Source organism: Ochotona princeps, chromosome 2 (assembly GCF_030435755.1).
Source record: "Ochotona princeps isolate mOchPri1 chromosome 2, mOchPri1.hap1, whole genome shotgun sequence".
Lineage (NCBI taxonomy): Eukaryota > Metazoa > Chordata > Mammalia > Lagomorpha > Ochotonidae > Ochotona > Ochotona princeps.
Genome location: NC_080833.1, coordinates 26,367,992 through 26,386,946, shown reverse-complemented (window position 1 = coordinate 26,386,946; position 18,955 = coordinate 26,367,992). Strand labels below are relative to the sequence as shown.

At 42.1% G+C, this 18,955-nt stretch overlaps 1 protein-coding gene across 2 annotated transcripts in view; it reads left to right on the top strand.

The window, feature by feature from the left end:
- The window catches only part of KIAA0319L (KIAA0319 like), a 120,344-nt gene that overhangs the window by 44,656 nt on the left and 56,733 nt on the right, over positions 1-18,955 (top strand). The gene's annotated exons all lie outside the window — the stretch shown is intronic.

Here is an 18,955-nt window from a genome sequence, read left to right as displayed (position 1 = left end):
CCAGCAGTGAGGCTGATGCTGTGGGCAGTATATAATAGGCCAAGGAGTATGCCTGTTCAGCTGCTGTTTGTCGTTGGCTGCTGCTGCCCAGATGTACAAGGGCCATTTGGCCTTAGAGATGTTGATTTACTTCATGAAGTTCTGACCATTGCTTTGAGAGAAACCAAAAGATGCTCATTATCTAGTCCAGGCTTGTTCTTGGCTACAGGTAAGTGCAGTTGTGTGGGCGTTAGTCTCCACCAACGCTCCCGCAGTGTTTTCTGCCAGATTGCAAAACAGTTGATTGATGTGGTTGCAGGCAAGTTCTCCTCCTCCTCCATCTCCCCACTTGTAAACACATTCCTATTCCAAGCAGAATTAACCCTGTGACCTGCTGGACTGGGGAGCTGGATGTGGCCATTAGCCAGGACGTCTCTGGGGGTGACTTCTCACCAAGCTGTGTATGCCAAGGGAGATACCATCAGTAGAACTTATTTGGTTTATTGTGTTTTTTCATTGTTGATCTTCCTGGGCAAATGATTAAAAGGAATGAATGACTCACTCTTTGCTCACTCTGCCTTGATTACTGTGACTTATTTTTGTATTTGTTTTGTCCTGTTTGTCTCTGAATTGAAGCCAGAGGGGGGAGGCTACTGTTTGCCAGGCCCTGTGTATTCTAATCTTAGTCTACTTTGTCATTTTTGTTTAATTTTCACAGCAGGTTTTCCAAGTTAGGTATTACTAGCTTCATGTTACAAGTGAGGCAACTGAGTCCCAAATAGATTAAACAAGTTAACTATTGAATCACGTAGCTAGAATTAGAACCTAGATTTAATATTTGCCAAAAAAATATTAGTGCAGTATTAGAGGGCAATCATAGGTGTGCTGTTCTTACAAACATGTATGGAAACCTGTCAATATCAGGTAATTTTTTTGAAGATTATTTATTTAGGGGCCTGTTGCGATAGCCTAGCAGCTAAAGTCTTCACCTTGCACGCACCAGGGTTCCGTATGGGTGCCAGTTCTAATCCTAGCGGCCTTGCTTCCCATCCAACTCCCTTCTTGTGGCCTGGGAAAGCATTCAAGGACAGCCCAAAGCCTTGGGACCCTGCACCCACATGGGAGACCTGGAAGAAGCTTCTGGCTCCTGGTTTTGGATCAGCTCAGCTGCAGCTGTTGTGGCCACTTGGGGAGTGAATCATCGAACGGAAGCAGGGATCTAGATGGGAAGTAAGGCTGCCGGGATTACAACCAGCACCCATAGTGGAACCCTGAGCGTTCAAGGGTAGGACTTTAGCCATTAGGCTACATTTCTTGATGTGTAGAATTTGACTAGGTAGTTAAAGGTAGTTTTTGTGTGTGTATGTGTTTTTGTTTGTTTTTAAACACAGAGGCACAGTGTATGCAAAGACTCAGTGTGTCAGTAAGTATATGTTGTGCCTTTATTTTGGTCAAGGTACCATACTAAGACAGGCACTGTGAATATTATAGTTCGGAAGCTGAATATCTGACCTAATACAGCTTCTTCTCTGGCAAGGAAACTAGAACTCAGTTTGTAATAATTAAAAAATTATAAGCTTGATGTAGGTTGTGAGAGGATAAGTACAGAGTGCAGTTACAGTACCTAATAAGAACTTTAAATAGAGACGAAGGTGTAAGGTTAGGTTACTCTGAAGAAAGAAAGTTTTGAGATCTGTAGTAAGTATTAGGGGAGGAGTATATTTAAAGCAGTGGAACTAATTTCCAAGTGTGTTAACTACCCAAGAGCACGGCAAGATCAAGAAATCGAGAGAGTCTGATGTTGGGCAGTGATCAAGGAAGAGGCTTGAGAGGTGTGCAGAGCTTCAAGGCTTTCTTAAGATACTGGCCTCTGTCTTTTTAAAGGGTTTATTTATTTTACTTGAAAAAGTTACAGAGAAGGAAAGACAGAGATCTTCCATCCGCTGATTCACTCCTCAAATGGTTGCAGTGGCAGATGCTAGGTTGGTTCAAAGCTAGGAGTCAGGAACTTCTTCCAGGTCTTCTTTGTGGGTGCAGGGTCCAAGGCCTTAGGCTATCTTCTGCTGCTTTTCCAGGCTGTTAGATGACAGCTGGATTGGAAGTGGAGCAGTCAGGACTCGAATCCACAACCATATGGGATGCCGGTGCTACAGGCAGAGGATTAGCCTGTATGCCACTTTGTCAGACCCTAGCCATTATGTTAAGATCTATGGGAAGTTGTTAAAAAGATTTAGGCAAGAATGACACACAGTTGTATGCTCTTTATCAATGGGGGACATAGACCATGGCCCTCTGTGGATGCTGAAACCAGATTAGAAGAACCTTGTATGTATAATACATACACTGCAATACCGGTCAGTTGAGCGGATAGTCTAGCCAACTATTAAGTAACTAAGAGTGGGTAGCACATACAGTGTGGGTATACTGGACAAATGGATGATTTACATCCTGAGTGGGGTGGAGTGGGATGGTGCAAGATTCCATCATGCTACTCAGAATACATGCAATTTAAAACTTAGAAAGTTAGGATCTGGTGCAGTGGTTCAGTGGCTAAATCCTCATGTTGCATACACCAGGATCCCATATAAGCACCGGTTTGTGTCCCAGCTGCTCCACTTCCCACCAGGTGCCTGCTAGTGGCCTGGGAGGGCAACAGAGGATGGCCCAAAGCCTTGGAATCCTGCACCCACTTGGAAGTCCTGGAGGAAGCTCTTGGCTCCCGGCTTCAGATTGGCTCAACTCCGGCCACTCGCAGCCTCTTGGGGAGTGAACCAGTGGATGGAGGATTTTCCTCTCTGTCTCTCCTTCTCTCTGTATATCTGTCTTTCCCATAAAAAGAAATAAAAAATTAAAACTTAGAAATTTTTTACTTCTTAAGTTTTCCATTTAATATTTTCAGTCCATAGTTGACTAGATTGTTGCTCTCTGAAACCGTGGAGAGCAAAATCTGACATAAAGTAGCACTATTGTAATCAGATCTTTTTCTGTAAGGTAAACAGGCTGGAAACAGGCTACAAAAGGGCAAGAATGTACATAGCGTGATGAAGTAGGAGGCTTTTCAGGAAAGCATTGCAATAAGGAAAGTGATTAAAGGTACAGAGAAGGGATAAACAACAAATGATCATTCATGCGTGCATCAGATTCACTTTGAGCCTTTGTTGGAAAAAGATCAGTGACCCTCAACTTTAGAATTTGTGCCTTGTGACATGGAGGGGGATTGGGAGGGAGGCAGCTAAGACAGGTTTATAGGTTCCATGAAACAACATTCTGGCAGTTCTAATCTCATTCCTATTTCTTCTGAACTATAATAAGTCACTTACATAGAGTAGAAGCAGAATCAGGTAGGGTGGGGATGCGTCGGTAATTGACAGGGACAGAGTGATTAGGATATGAAAGCCATTTTGAGGGTGAGAGATGGCAAGCTACATGAAGGGTAAGAAGATGGCTGGATGTCCTTGAATATGGAGACCATGCATTTTGAACAGTGGCACTGATCCTGTTTTGTGAGTCTCCCCTTAGCAGCTGTCAAGAAATGGCTGTTAGGGGTGCATGTTGTAGTGCTGTGGGTTAAGCTGTGGCTTGGGATACCTACATCCATTTTGAAATACTTTGGAGCAAGTCTAAGATGCTTCTGAAAGGCAGCAGATGATGGCCGAGGTATTGGATTTCTGCCATCCACGTGGAAGACCTGGATGTAGTTGCTGGCTCTTGGCTTCAGCCTGGCCACACCAGCTGTTGTAGGAATTTGGGGAGTGAAGCAGCAATGAAAGAGCGTGCTTGCTCTCCCTATCATAATGCCTTTCAAACAAACAAAGCTAACAATTTTTTTTTTGTGGATATGGACCATACAGAGTCCAGCATCTTATTGTCCAAATAAATTCAACAGTTTCTTTGGGAGACCATCCTTGATCTGAAAGTAGAGCTGGTAGAATATAATCTCTTCCAATGAGATGTCACTACACAACTTCAACAACAGGAAGAAACATTGGAATTAACAACATCACGAAGTTAATTAACATGGTATTGAGTGACCAATATGTTAGAAAATGCAAGTTCTTAACCACATCCTGTAACTATTTCCTTGGCATCTCAATTTTAGTATATACACAACCAGCTGCTATAAGCCTTTTTTTTTTTTCCTCCCAAGCTAACATGTTTTTGAGTTTAACCTAAACCAGAGTGGCACAGGGACAGTGAAAGGATCAACATTCCATCATGTATAACAGCTGAGTACAAACTTAACATCAAAGTTTCTATGCAGTTACATCTTGCTTAGCATTAACAGTCATAAATTGATAAAGTTTTTTGGGGGAGAAAATTAAGCCGCAATTTAGACTTTGCAGTATATAGTGATTAAGCATGGTTTTACAGAACTTTGCATTTTAACAATTGAAGAATAGAAAAGTTTTAGGCAAGTGAACAAAGAAATCCCCAACAACCCAGTGAGTGAGGAAGAATTCAACTCTCCATCCTACCTAGTGAAGTCCAGGAGAAGCAAATAGGGAGCCTGACCAGTAAATAAAGGCTGAGCAATTATAGGCTAGTTGTCCTTTTCCCTGGCTGTTCCAGACTTTCTATATCAGTGTCTCTTTGCCTATTTGAAAAGCCAAATGGGAAGCCTGATCAGTAAGGTACAAGCTGCGTGATTATCAACTAGCTGACCTTTATTAGACTCTGTCTATCTGAACTAATTTTGGGGCTCACAAGCAACCCTGATGGTCGGTGTAAGAGAAGCCTGGGAGCTAAGGCTGGAACTAGATAAGGACCAGAGAAAGCTCCTCTCCTGAGTCCAGAAGGAAATTTACAGTCCTTTTATCTCTGAGTGCCACCCGGGGCTTCTGGCTGTGGTTCTGATGTCACCAGACCCTATGAGAGGGTTTTGGGCTGCTACCATCCCGTGTGGGAGATCCAATAGGAAATGACTGACCTCAGAGTTCTCAGCCTCCAAGGGCATTCATATTCCCTGTGATCTCCTAGGCAGTCAGGATACAGTTCTTGGTTCTCAGTGTCCATACTGACAATCCTGAATGAAGTATCCATTGCTTCTGTGGCGAAAGCACTTGGGAGGCCTCAAGGAGTATCCGGGAATTGGAATACAGACCTCCTCTTATCCTCCTGTTCCACCCTGAGACCCCTCCTGCTCTGTACACACAACCTCCTTTTAAGAGGGTGTCAGGGTAGTTCTTGGATCCCACCACAAATTTCTATGGCTTTTCTAACGTCTAGACCATTAAGAATTTGTTATCTATAAATAATAAGTTACACTTAAAGTCTTCCTCAAACATTTTAAGAAGGTGGAGAATTTCTCTGCACTTCTGATCTGTAGTGGAACAAGAGGAATATTAAACAAATTTAGTTTTTCAGTTCTTAGAGGCAGTTCCACTAGGGTTCCATCTTCTCCAGGGCAGCGCTGTATTCAAGGGAGTTGCTGCACTTCCGAGGTCAGATGAGCCATAGGGAAACCCACAGCTTTAAGTATCCATCAGGAAATTTTAGGGACAAGAGTATAATCTTTCCCATGGATTATTAGTGTTCCAGAATATCAATCATTCGGTTATATTATCAAATATATACATAAGTCTTTTGGGAAAAACGATGCCACCGTGTAAGCCATGAGCCAGCAATGAATTCAACAAGAAAAAAGCGAGTATTTGGAACAAATAAAACTGAAATAGAAAACATCAAAACACATGGGGTGCAGCCAAAATGAAACAAAACAAAAACATTATGGATCGTATTATTGAAGTTACACTTTCCATGTTGGTTTCCTTATATAAGAGAAACATATGGTATTTGTTCTTTTGTGATTGACCCATTTCATTGAGCATAATGGTCTCTAGTTGAGACCACCTAGTTGTAAATAGTATAATTTCATTCTTCTTAATTGCTGAATAATATTCCATGGAGTAGATGTACCACAGTTTCTTTAACCACTCTTCTTTGGATGCACATCTACATTGTTTCCATATCTTTGCTGTTGTGGATTGTGCTGCTGTAAATATAGGATTGCATATCCCCTTCTCATATGCAGATTTTATTTCTGTTGGGTATATTCCTAGCAGCTGGGTAGCCGGGTCATATGACAGATTTGTTTGCAATTCTCCAAGCACTCTCCATATTGATTTCCACAGTGGTTGTATTAGCCTACACTCCCACCAGCAGTGAAGGAGGGTGCCTTTCTCCCCACATCCATGCCAGCATGTGTTGTTTTTCGAGTTCTGAAAGTAGGTCAGTCTCACTGGAGTTAGGTGGTACCTCAATGTGGTTTTCATTTGTATCTCTCTGATGGCTAGGGATCCTGAGCATTTTTTCATATGTCTGTTAGCCATTTGAATCTGTTCTTTTGAAAAATGTCTGTTCATTTCCTTTGCCCATTTTGTTACAGGACTGTTTGTTTGTTTGTTTGTTTTTGCTGTCCCTGAGTTTCTGAAGGTCTTTGTGTAAATCCTGGATATTAGTCCCCGATCACTTGTGTAGTGTACAGAAAATTTTCTCCCATTTTGTTGGTTGCTTGTTCACTTTGTTGTTTCCTTTGCTGTACAGAAGCTTCTTAGTTTGATGTAGTCCCATTTGTTCATTTTGGCTTTGATTTCCTTTGCTTTTGAGTCTTTTCTAAGAAGTTTTTCCCTGTTCCTATATCTTGGAATGTGCTTCCTCTGTTTTCCTTTAATAGTTTGATAGTTTCTGGGTGTAGATTTAGCTCCTTGATCCATTTAGAGTTGATTTTCATATAATGTGACAGTTGTGGGTCTTGCTTCTTAATTCTGCAAGCTGCTATCCAGTTGTCCTAACAGCATTTGTTGAATAGACCAACCTTTTTGCCTGGGTTGTTTTCAGTTTTCTTGTCAAAGATTAGTTGATTATACATGTGTGGGCTCCCTTCTCATGTTTCTATTCTGTTCCATTGATCTTCTTCTCTGTTTCTGTACCAGTACCATACTGTTTTGATAACAACTGCTCTGTAGTATGCCTTGAGGTCTGGAATTGTGATTCTTCCAGCTTGATTTCTATTTTTCAGGATAGCTTTAGCTATTCGTGGTCTTTTGTGATTCCAGATGAACTTTTGTATCATCTTTTCTATTTCTGAAAAGGATGTTGTTGGGATTTTGATTGTTATTGCGTTGAATCTGTATATTTGCTTTTAATATGGTCATTTTGATTACGTTGATCCTGCCAATCAAGGAACATGGTAAGTTTCTCCATTTTCCAAGGACTTCTTCTATTTCCTTTTTTAATGTTTTGTAGTTTTCATCATAAAGGTCTTCCCCACATTTAGTTAGCTTAATTCTTAGGTATTCAAGATTCCTCTCCTCTATTTTAAAGGAGACTGTACTTACAATTTCTTTCTCATCCATTGAGTTATTTGTGTACACTAGTGCCATTGACTTGTGTTCATTAATTTTGTATCCTGCTACCCTACCAAAGTTTCTTATGAGTTCCAATAGTCTCTTGACTGAGTCTTTTGGTTCTCCTATGTAAAGAATCTTGTCGTCTGCAAATAAAGATAATTTCATTTCCTCTCTTCCAATTTGGATTCCTTTAATTCTTTTTTCTTTCCTAATAGCTCTGGCAAGGACTTCCAATACTATATTGAAGAGTAGTGGTGACAGTGGACATCCCTGTCTAACTCCAGATTTTTGTGGGAAGGCTTCCAGTCTTTCCCCATTTAGTATGATGCTGGCATTGGAAGGGGAGCCCACACACATTCACAAATCAATAAATGTGATACATCACATCAACAGATTGAAAGATAAAAACCATATGATCCTCTCAATAGATGCAGAGAAGGCATTTGATAAAATCCAACACCACTTTATGCTGAAAAAGCAACTGTCCCAGATAACTGTTTCATCTTGTGTAAACACACAAAATGGCGCCTGGTGGAGCACTGTGGGACGGCTGGGGCTGTTGGCTTTCTGATTGGGGACCACACAGATCCTGCAGGACACAAAGCTGGCGCTGTCATCCCCGTGAGATCAGCCTGGTGTGACTAGCTAGAAACGTGCCTACTCCGGCGATTGATCCCTGTGCTGTTGGCGCCGACCCACTACCAGTCTGCCCTGTGGAGTCCGCAGCTCCCTTTCCGTTTGTTGCTGGGTCAAAGTATTTAGCAGGATTGGCCAGTCCCAGTCTGTCTTCACTTCCCAAGCTTCCCGTGCGAACCCAGGCTCCCACCTGGTTGCTTCAAGGGCTGATCTGTGGCCTCCTCTGGATCCCTAGTTGTCATTGGAGTCCAGATCACAGCTCACGGGTGGCTGCTGGATTTTCTGTTCCCTGTAACACCGCTCTGCTGATGTTGCCTCTTCTCTGTGTCCAGGGGTTCTCCAGGTACCTCCTTGTTGAATTCCTGGCCCCTAATTTTTTCTGTAATATGCTCTCTGTTCTTTACCCTGTCTAATAATTTTCGGTCATCTCAAACATGTCTGCACCCTTTGCCGCCATCTTGATTCCTCTCAACAAATAAATCTTAAAAGAAATGGCAGGTAAATTGACTCAGCCAAAAATAAGAGCTTTGCTAGGTGGTTCATGTAGAAGGAAACTGGGGCATGGAAATTGAGGTGGTCATTGAAAAGAGTAGATGAAAGTGTATAAGAAAAGAGGCAAGGACAGACACTTAACCTAGTGGTTAAGACAGTCAGATCCCATATCAAAAGTGTCTGGGTTTGGTCACCAGCTCTGACTCTAGCTTTTAGCTAATGCAGACTCTGGGAGGTACTGGTGGTGCTTTGGTTATTGGGCTTGTGCCACTAGTATGGGAGACCTGGGTTGAGTTACCAGCTCCCTACTTCAGCCCAGCACAGTTCTTGTAGGGTGAACCAGAGGATGAAGTGTGCACTCTCTCTCTTTCTGCCTTTCACATAAATAAAATACACAATAATTATCTTACAGAGAAAAAGTCACTAATATGGGAGGGGGCTAATAGAAAGGTAGGACAAGGGGTTTAGCATGTATATATTTCTGTGATGGGAAGTTCGATGTAGGGGGAACAGGTGATATGAGTCCTGAAGGACAGGAAGTTCATGTCAAAGCCTGGAATATTTGAATTTAAAATTTTGGAGGTGGAGTTTTTTTTGTTTTTGTTTTTAAAGATTTATGTATTGGGCTTGGCGGCGTGGCCTAGTGGCTAAGGTCCTCGCCTTGATCCCATATGGCCGCTGGTTCTAATCCCGGCAGCTCCACTTCCTCTCTATCTCTCCTCCTCTCAGTATATCTGACTTTGTAATGAAAACAAAATAAATCCAAAAAAAAAAAAAAAAAGAATTCTCATGGTTTAAAAAAAAAAAAAGATTTATGTATTGATTTATTTATTTGAAAAGCAGGGTTACAAGAGAAGGAAGATCCACAGAGATTCTTCATTTGCTGACTCACTTGTCTGAGTGGCAGCAATGGCCAGGGCTGGGCCAGAACAGAGTCAGAAACCTGGAACTCCATCTGGGTCTCCCACATGGGTTGCAGGGGTCCAAGCACTTGGGCAATCTTCTGGTGCTTTCCCAGGTGCTTTAGAAGGGAGCTGGATTGAAAGTGGAGCAGCCAGTGCCACTCAATGCACATAAACTATAGCACAGTGTTGACCCTGGAGATGTTCTTGTGATGATAGGATCTGCAATGCAGCTGTGGAAAAGGGTTGCTGCATAGAGTGGAGAAAAAGTTTGTGTAGGTCAGGAACAGGAAAAATCCAACAAGTTTAGCAAATATGTTCACTTTGTTACATCTGTACATGTTTTTTTTTTAAAGATTTATTTTATTTTTATTACAAAGTCAGATATACTGAGAAGAGGAGAGATAGAGAGGAAGTGGAGCTGCCAGGATTAGAACCAGCAGCCATATGGGATCAAGGCAAGGACCTTAGCCACTAGGCCACGCTGCCAAGCCCACATCTGTACATGTTGAAGGACTTCAATAGTGATGATGGCAATAGTAGCAATGGCTTACGTTTACTGTGTACCATTCTGAGCTCTTTCTATACATGAACTATCCCACAGATCCTATAAAGAACTGTAACTGTCCCTGTTTTACAAATAAAGGCACTCAAAGAAAGAAAGAAAGGCTAAGGAACATGGCCAAGGCAACATGGCCAGTATATAATGGGCAAGACTTGAGCCTGGCAGCCTGAGCCTGGCCAAGGTCTTTCCCCTTACCCCTTTTACTCTCTGGGCGGGACTTGGGATAAAGAGAAATTTTGCTAGCCAGATGTCAAAAGCAAAGTAGGAGGAGTGAGTGGGTAAGTTGGGAGATGACAACTACAATGAGAGCTGAAATACAGTGCAGCAGGATGGCAAAGGAGAGGAGGCTTTTACAGGAAGGTAGGAGAGTAGTGATTTGCACCAGGAATTAGGAGGTGGGAGCAAAGAAAATAACTCAGCAATTATGTCCAGTGAAATTAGAAATGGACCAGTAAAATTAGCAATATGATAGATTTAAAACTGATAGCCTCCTGGAAGATGGTAGCAACTCAGACTTTGGCTTTGCAGAATCCTGTATGTGCCCAAAGGGGGGTCTTGAGAGGGTGGCTGCGTAGTTCCTGTACTTTGTGTTCCTCAGCCATGGGCAGTGGCAAGAGATGACTGTCATTCAGCAGGATTTTAAAGGCTTTGTGGTCTCATGGCGGGGGGCGGATGGACCTGGGGGAGGAATACTGATCTTGAACTGTGAGCTACAGTAGTACACACAGGTAGTACTGCACAGACATGACACATTTTGGCATCATATCTTGAGAACTGAGAGTCACACACACACAAAAATGGGACAAAGTCAAGTCTTCACATCCGTGCCAGTTATATCTGACCTTACTTAGGGGCTTCATTCTTATCCTGAAGGTTGTGGATAGCCCTGGAAGATCACCTTGAGAATTCAGACTAGTCAACAGGGTAAGCATTTCTGTTGGAAGGAAACTTGGGAGTTCCAACTTTTTACTGCACCAGGGAGAGGAACAGAAATGTATGCACTGCGGATCTCCTAATTAGGGATGGTTGGCTAGCGGCACTGGTTTCTAGTTTGTACTGTTTTCTCTAAGGTAGGTCAAGCAACTCTGCATCTGGAATGGGGAGAAATGGTAGCATAAATTGCTCTTGCTTGAAGTGCCTGCAGAGCTGCAGTGGCGTTGGCTTGCCACTTTGCATCTCTCATTTTTTTGAGACATATGAAGATACTTCAGAAAGCTCATGAGAAATGGAATGAAAAGATAACTATTTTGGTGCAGAAGTTTAGAATTCCTTGCATATGAGGGTTCTTCCAAAAGTTTATGAAAATGCATATTATGAAAAAAACTGCATGGATTTCAATTTTTTTTAACCTAAATAGACTTACTTTGATTCCATTTTCCACACAAATATTTTGAAATACTCTTGAATATTCTCCCTTCCCCCCACCCCCCAAACACATATACCAAAAACTTGTATTGTGGATCTTTTGCAACTCCAGAAGTGGAAAGGAATGCCATCTGTTTATGCACTTTTCCCAGCTTTAAGAGAAGCTTGTCCTACTAATTTAGTACTGAGACCTTTCTGCTTCATTGGCTGAAGGGGTGTGGGGCCTTGCTGACCGAGTGCTGGGGAACATACAGTGCTAGAAGTTCAGCCTTTGGCAATGAAGGTTGCCAGTCATGCTTTGTGAAGGATGAAGGAGTGTGTCCTTTGAGCCCAGGAAAGGAAGAGCCACTTAGCTACCCCTGCAGGTAAGATTTGACTTTGGGAAGCCTGAGGTGTTCCTACCGTTCAGCATCTCCTCATTTCTGGGCAATAGTCACAGCCTATATTGTTCTTTTTCAAGTATATTTGCTAATTAGAAAAAAAAATATTTCCAAGAACAACAAAGGGAAAGAGAAAAAGAGACAGATCCATTTCCTACTGCCTTCACTCTGCAAATGCCCACAACAGCCAGTGCTGGGCTAGTCTAAAGCCAGGAGCTAGAAACCCTCCCCGTGTGGGTGATGGGGACTCAAGGATTGAGCCATCATCTGTTGTCTCCAGGAACATTAGAAGGAATAAGGATTGGAAAATGGAGGTGGGACCCTGTTCCAGGCACTCTGATATGAATTGCTGGCATCCCAAGTGGGCCACTTAACCCAGGGTGGGGTTGAGGGGGTAAATGAATGAAGCTCCTGGAGGCCCTTCTGTTGCCTTTTGTCTCCAGGGAAGCTCCTATGCTTATTCCATGTGAGATCCAAGCCGGCTTTTACCAGGAGATGGAGGCCAGGATGTGGGCACTACCCTGCAGAACCTTACATAAGCAATGACAGAACCCCAAGCAGTTCTCATTCTCTCTTGTTTGTGTTTTCTGTGGTTTATTTTTCAGGATTCTTTACTTGCTTTCTTTTGGTTTTTGTTTTTAAATTTTCCTTTACGTCCCTTAGGCTTGTGAAATTTTTGCCAAGGGTTGATTTATTCTTCTGCCTATTATTTCCTGACAAGTTTGGAATCCCTTAGGGCCCAGTTTTCCCCCAGCTTCTTCTCAGTTACCTTCAGGTAACTTCAGGTGAAAAACCTTCCCTAACATTCTTTTAGCTGTAGGCCCCTTTCTAGCCTCCTAGCTTGGGTAATTTGCATGGGTATCTCACTCCTCAGTGACTCAGACCCTTCCAGTGTTTTCTTACTAAACAGTACCCTCTACCCCAGCCTGGTTTGCTGCCCCAGCAGCGTAACTGGGAAGCCTGTTTCCTTATTGTATGTGGACAGAAGTCCCTGCACTTGCAGTCTTCCTTTTTCAGAAATACCTCTTCCTGAACAACACCTTCCCAGTTTGTCTCCCACAACTGCCTGCTTTTCCCTCTATTTGCCAAAGAGTTCTGCTTCCTTATTATATGGTTTTTGCTATGTACAGTGAGTTTGAAATTATATTTATTGACTGCTTTGTAAATTAACTTATTATTTTAGTGCGTTGTGGCTACTATAACAAAGTGCCATAAGCTGGGTGGTTTGTAAACAGCAAAAATTCATTTCTTACAGTTTTGGAAACTGAGAAGTCCAATTTGAAAAGTGGGGGCTGCAGGCATGGCATCTGCTAACGGGGCCTGTTTCTTGTAGACGGTACATTTTAGCTGTGTCCTCAGGAGATGAGGCAAACAAGTGCCCTCAGTCTGTTTTATGAGAGCACCTCCAGCGACCCCTCCTCCTAATATCACCCCGAGGGTTAGGAATTTTTTTTCTTTTAAAATTTTTAAAAATTTAATTTGAGCAGTGGGTGTGGAGTACAGCCACTTGGGACACCACATGCCTTATCAGAGTACCTGGTTCAAGTCCTGGCTACTCTGCTTTTGATCCAGCTTCCTGGAATGGCCACTGATGATGGCTCAAGTACTTGGGTCATTTCTACCCTTTTGGAAACCCAGATAGAGTTCCTGGCTGCTGGCTGTGGCCTGGCCCAGCTGATACCTGTATTTGGAGAGTGAACTAGCCTATGAATACTCTGCCTCTTTGTTACTCTGCCTTTCACAAAAAATAAATTTATTTGAGTGTCATCGAGACTGAGACAGATGGGGGCTCCCATCTTCTGATCTGCTTTCCTGACTGTGATGGCCAGAACTGGGCTGGGCTAGAGAACAGTTGGAAGTTAAATCCATGTCTTCCCTAAGGGTTGCAGGAACCACTTACTTGGGCCGTCACTGCTGCCTCTAGGGTCTGCACTGGCTTGAAGCTAGAGTAAGGAGCTAGAACTGGGGATTCAACCCAGATACTCGAATGTGGAATGCGGGTACCTTAAGTGCTGGACTAACTCCTGGTCCTGGGTTTTCAAGGTAGACATTTTTAGAGCATGTTAGGAAACAAGAGATGGAAGGGTTTTTGGTATAAATCCATTAATAGGTCTTTCTAACAGACAAAGCTTAAGCCATGGGAAGCTCAAAACTAACCGTATCTTAATTAACGCCACAAGCTGTCATGCTTTCCACTTTCTCAGTTTTAGTTTCTGTAAGGAGACTTTGAGGATTTGTAACTTAGTAATTAACTACTACAAAGATAAACCTGCCTGGTCCTCCAGCCCCAGGTTCATTTGCTAAGAAGCAGGTGGGGATGCGTTATACTGCTTTACTGCGGCAAGGAGATACTGCCCTCTGGGATGTGTTTTATCAGACCTCAGTGGCTTTTCTTGTCATACACTCCTGTCTCAGAGTATGTTGAAACCTGAGGTTTTCTAAGCTATTTGTTAATATTAAGTAGGCACGAAGATATCGTGTGTTTCACCAAGGAGGTCTACTTTAGGACCATGATGGCATGACCATAGTTAAGCATGAGAATCCTATAGATGCCCTGCCAGCTCCTACCTGGCTCAGAGGGGAAAATAATAGAGGACTTTGCTTTTGGAGTTTTGAATTATGACATTAATCACCAGTTTTTAGCTCTCCTGATTTGCAGAGGGTAGTCCCAGAGTGGGGACAAGGAAGAAGGGAGAAAAAGAAAGAGAAGTGAGATGGAGAAAGAGCATGAGAAATTAAACCTTTCACAATTCTGGATAAGGCTTCTTTGAAGAAGACACAGGTGTATTCAGCTGGGACATGATTTTATGACATACAGTTTATTAAAAAATGGGTTAGTTTTTATGATTTCTGTCGTGTCAAAAAAAATTGCCCAGGGAAATATCATCCCCTACAATTTTTTAGTATTACTTCGTAATTTCTGAAGTAGATTAATTTGTTTGATATTTCCTTAAAAAATAAATGCATAAATAAAGAAATAATAAACTTGCTTTAAAGATAACCTGTGTTCCTAACTTTAAAATACTCATATTTGTCTCCCACTTCTAGGAACCTATTCTAAAGCAGTAGCTCCTACATTATAAAAAGCATTTTACACAACGAGATGTAGTGCAGGCAGTCTAGTAAGGGGAAAATGGGCATTGTACAAGCATTAAAAACATCCTTGGAGGTATGTGGCTGGCTCTTTCCTTACTTGTACTTCCCATTCCAGCTAGAGGGAACACTCGCTTTTCTACGGACACTGTAACAGCTAGTTTGAAGCATAATTGCCTTATCATAAACTACAGATGTTGAAAGTGTAAGGTTGGGTTGTTTTTGACGTGTGTGTGTACTCATTTATACACAGGAATGTGTGTGTGTGTATATTCGTATATACTCACACATAACCATAAAGCCATCACCATGGAAAGGAGCATATGCACCAACCTCCCATTCTCCTGTGTATTCGGAGTGCAGCTACCTCACTGCTGCCTTGTCCCAACGGCTCATCTGCTTTTAGTCATGATGGGTTTTTTGTGGCTTTTAAATAAATGGAGTCATACGTTATGTATGCATTTCTTTTAATTGCTTTATTGAGGTCTAATTTACATACCATAAAACTCATTCCTTTCCTTTTGTGCATACAGTTAGGTGATGTTAGTAAATGTAAAGAGTTGTCGTCACAATCCAGTTTGGTAACTATTCTGTCACCCTCAGAACTTCCCTTGTTTGCCCCCAAATTCCTGGGTCTTGTCTATATTCCCACCCAACTCTAGGTATCCATTGACCATGCTGTCTTTGTAGATTCCCATTGGCTGGACTTTCCATTTATAAATGAAATCATATAATGTGTAGTCTGCATTTGCTTCTTTCATTTAGTGTATTTTTTTATTCGTATTGGGATGCCATGATTTCCTTTTAATTGCTAAATAGCATGGCATTGTATTAAGAAACGTAATCCATGTTGCTAGAAATTCACATGTTACTAGATATTGGATTGCTTGTAGAGTGTGGGTATTATATAACAGTTCTCTACACGTCTTTTTAATTTTTTAAAAAAAATTGTTTTATGATACAGTTTAATAGGTTCTGGGATTTCCTGTCCCCCTCTTCAAGTTCCCTCCCCTCCCCTCCCCACTGATTTCCCCTCTAGTTTTACAATTCTGTACAAGTCTTTGTGGGTAGATATGTATTTAATTTTTAAAGGAACTATCCAAGTGTTTTCCAGAGTGGTTGTAGCTTGTACATCCTCTCTACATTCTGGTCAATGCTTGGTATACTGAGTTTTTAAATTTTATACATTGTAGGAGATATGTGTTAATATCTTATTGTGGTTTTGATTTACATGGAGAACATTCTTCATGTGTTTATTTTCCATAGGTTTTTAAAATTTTTTTTATTTATTTTTATTTTATTTTATTTTTTTATTTTATTATTTTATTTTTTTTTAGATTTATTTTATTTTTATTACAAAGTCAGAGATACTGAGAGGAGGAGAGATAGAGAGGAAGTGGAGCTGCCGGGATTAGAACCAGCGGCCATATGGGATCAAGGCAAGGACCTTAGCCACTAGGCCACGCTTCCGAGCCCATTATTTTATTTTTTTATTAATTACATTGCATTATGTGACAGTTACATAGGCTCTGGTTTTCCCCCATACCCTCCCCCTACCCTTCCCCCATGGTGGATTCCTCCACCTTGTTGCAATATTACAGTTCAAATTCAGTCAAGATTCTTTCCTTGCAAACTTATGGCAAGTATAGAGTCCAGCATCTTATTGTCCAGATAAGTTGAACAGTTTCTTGGTGAGACCATTTCTGGTCTGAAGATAGAGCTGGTAGAATATCATCGTCCCAGTCAATTAAGAATCCCGACATAACATCAACAACGATTTACACCATTATGGAATTGACATGGTTTTGAGTAACCAATATGTTAAAAGAAAAAAAAAAACACAAGTTCTTAGCCACATCCTGTGATTAGCTCATTGATATTTCAATTTTAGTTTATATATAGAGCCGGCTGTTATACCCCCCTAAAACGGCTATGAGGTACTATTCAGCTGTCTTGCATCTATTTTCATTTTAGTATTTAGCCGTTTATTGTGTTGAAGTATAATTTTGCTGAACTTGGCGGATTTTGGGATAATCTAGACTGGCTTATAACTCTAACAAGACATTTGTCAACAATTAAGGTGCAGAACATTTTTTTTTTGAGGGGTGTGCAAAGAAATCTTCAACACCATGATGAGGAGTAACTAATCTTTGTGTCCCACCTAGTGAGGTATGAGTAAATCCACGCTAGCCCTTTCCTGTCAGATTCTAAGCTTTACTTTTTGTTGTTTGTCTATTTATTCTAGGGTTTTTTTTTTGTTTGTATGTTTGTTTGTTTTGAGGGGTTTCCGGAGCACTCCCGATGGTCATTGCGAGGGAGGGTGGGGGTTCAGAGCCAGAGCCAGGCAAGTACCAGAGAAAGCTCCCCTCCCTGGTCCGAAGGACGTTTATTGTTCTTCTGTTTCTGGGGACCACTCAGGGCTTCTGTTTGTCGTTCCGATGATGTTGGTTTCTGCACAGTAGTGTTTGGACTTCTTCCATCCCCTGCGGAAGCTCCGACTGGGGGTGGGTGACCTCAGAGTTCTCCGCCTCCGAGGGCACTCCAATTCCCCATGGCCTCCTTGGTAGTTGGGGTATACTCCTTGTTGCTCGTATTAATAGGTTTTTTTTAAAGTGATGATTTCTTTTAAAATTTTTATTTACTTGTTTTTTAATTGGAAAGTCAGATTTATAGAGAGGAGAGACAGATCTTCCATCCACTGGTTCACTCTCCAAGTGGCCGCAAAAGCCGGAGCTGAGCTGATCTGAAGCCAGGAGCCAGGCGCTTCTGGATCTCCCATGCTGGTACAGGGTCCCAAGGCTTTGGGCTGTCCTCTGCTGCTTTCCCAGGCCACCAACAGGGAGCTGGAAGGGAGGTGCAACAGCTGGGGTATGAAACAGCTCCCATAGGCAATCCCAGTGCTTGCAAGGCAAGGACTTTAGCCACGATGCTGCTGTGCCAGGCCCTCCACCCATCTTTTATGTGTAAAGTATTACTATTCCCCCTTTTAATTTTTAAATGTAAAATACTTATTTGTTTGTTTTCATATATTTTAAAAGCAAAAACAAAGAGAGACAGAGAGAAATCTTTCATTTATTGTTTCCTTCCCCACATGGCTACAACAGTCAGTCCTGGTCAGAACCAGGAGCCAGAACTCTCACATTGGTGGCAGGGGCCCAAGTACTTTACTTTCTTCCCAAGCATAGTAGTAGGTTGCTGGGTTGGAAGGCTAGCAGCTTGGACTCCAAGTAGCACTCTGTATGAGATGTTTGACATTGCCATGGTAACTTAACCTGCTGTGTCACATGCCATCCCTGCTGTGTCACATGCCATCCCTGGCATTTTAATTTTTTTTATATGTGTATCCATTTGTTCTAGCACTGTATTTTCCCCTATCCTTTCTCCACTGAGTTGAATTTTCATCTTGATTGAAAATTGTTTATATGTTGGTGGGTCTATTTCTGGACTGTCTGATTTGGGCTATTTGTATTGACATCAAAACAATTAGTTTTGTAATAAATTTTAAAGCAGATAATGTAAATATTAAAGCCTTGTTTTTTTAAAAAAACCAGAATGACTTTTGTTAATCTTAGATCCTTTGCATTTCCTCATCCATTTAAAAATCAGGAGTGGGAATTAGTACAGCTGTTAGGTGGCTGCTTGGAATGCCTTCATTCCGTATCATTGTGCCTGGCTCCAGTTCTGGCTCCTTTCCTTCTGAATCCAGCTTTGTGCTAATGTATACAGGATGAGGTTCAACTGCTTTGGTCCCTGAAACCTATTTGGGAGGCCTAGATTAAGTGCCAGGATCCTGGCTTTGCCCTGGCCTATCCTTGGCTGTTGGAGACATTTGTGGGGTGAACCAGTGGTTGGAATATTCCCGTCTCTCCTCTTTTAGCATTTCAAACAAGGTGAAAATTTTCAAAATTTAAAGCTGTTTAAAACTACAATAGCCGGGCCCAGCAGCATGGCCTAGCGGCTAAAGTCCTCGCCTTGAAAGCCCCGGGATCCCATATGGGCGCCGGTTCTAATCCCGGCAGCTCCACTTCCCATCCAATCCCTGCTTGTGGCCTGGGAAAGCAGTTGAGGATGGCCCAATGCATTGGGACACTGCACCCGCGTGGGAGACCCGGAAGAGGTTCCAGGTTCCCGGCTTCGGATCGGCGCGCATCGGCCCGTTGCAGCTCACTTGGGGAGGGTGAATCATCGGACGGA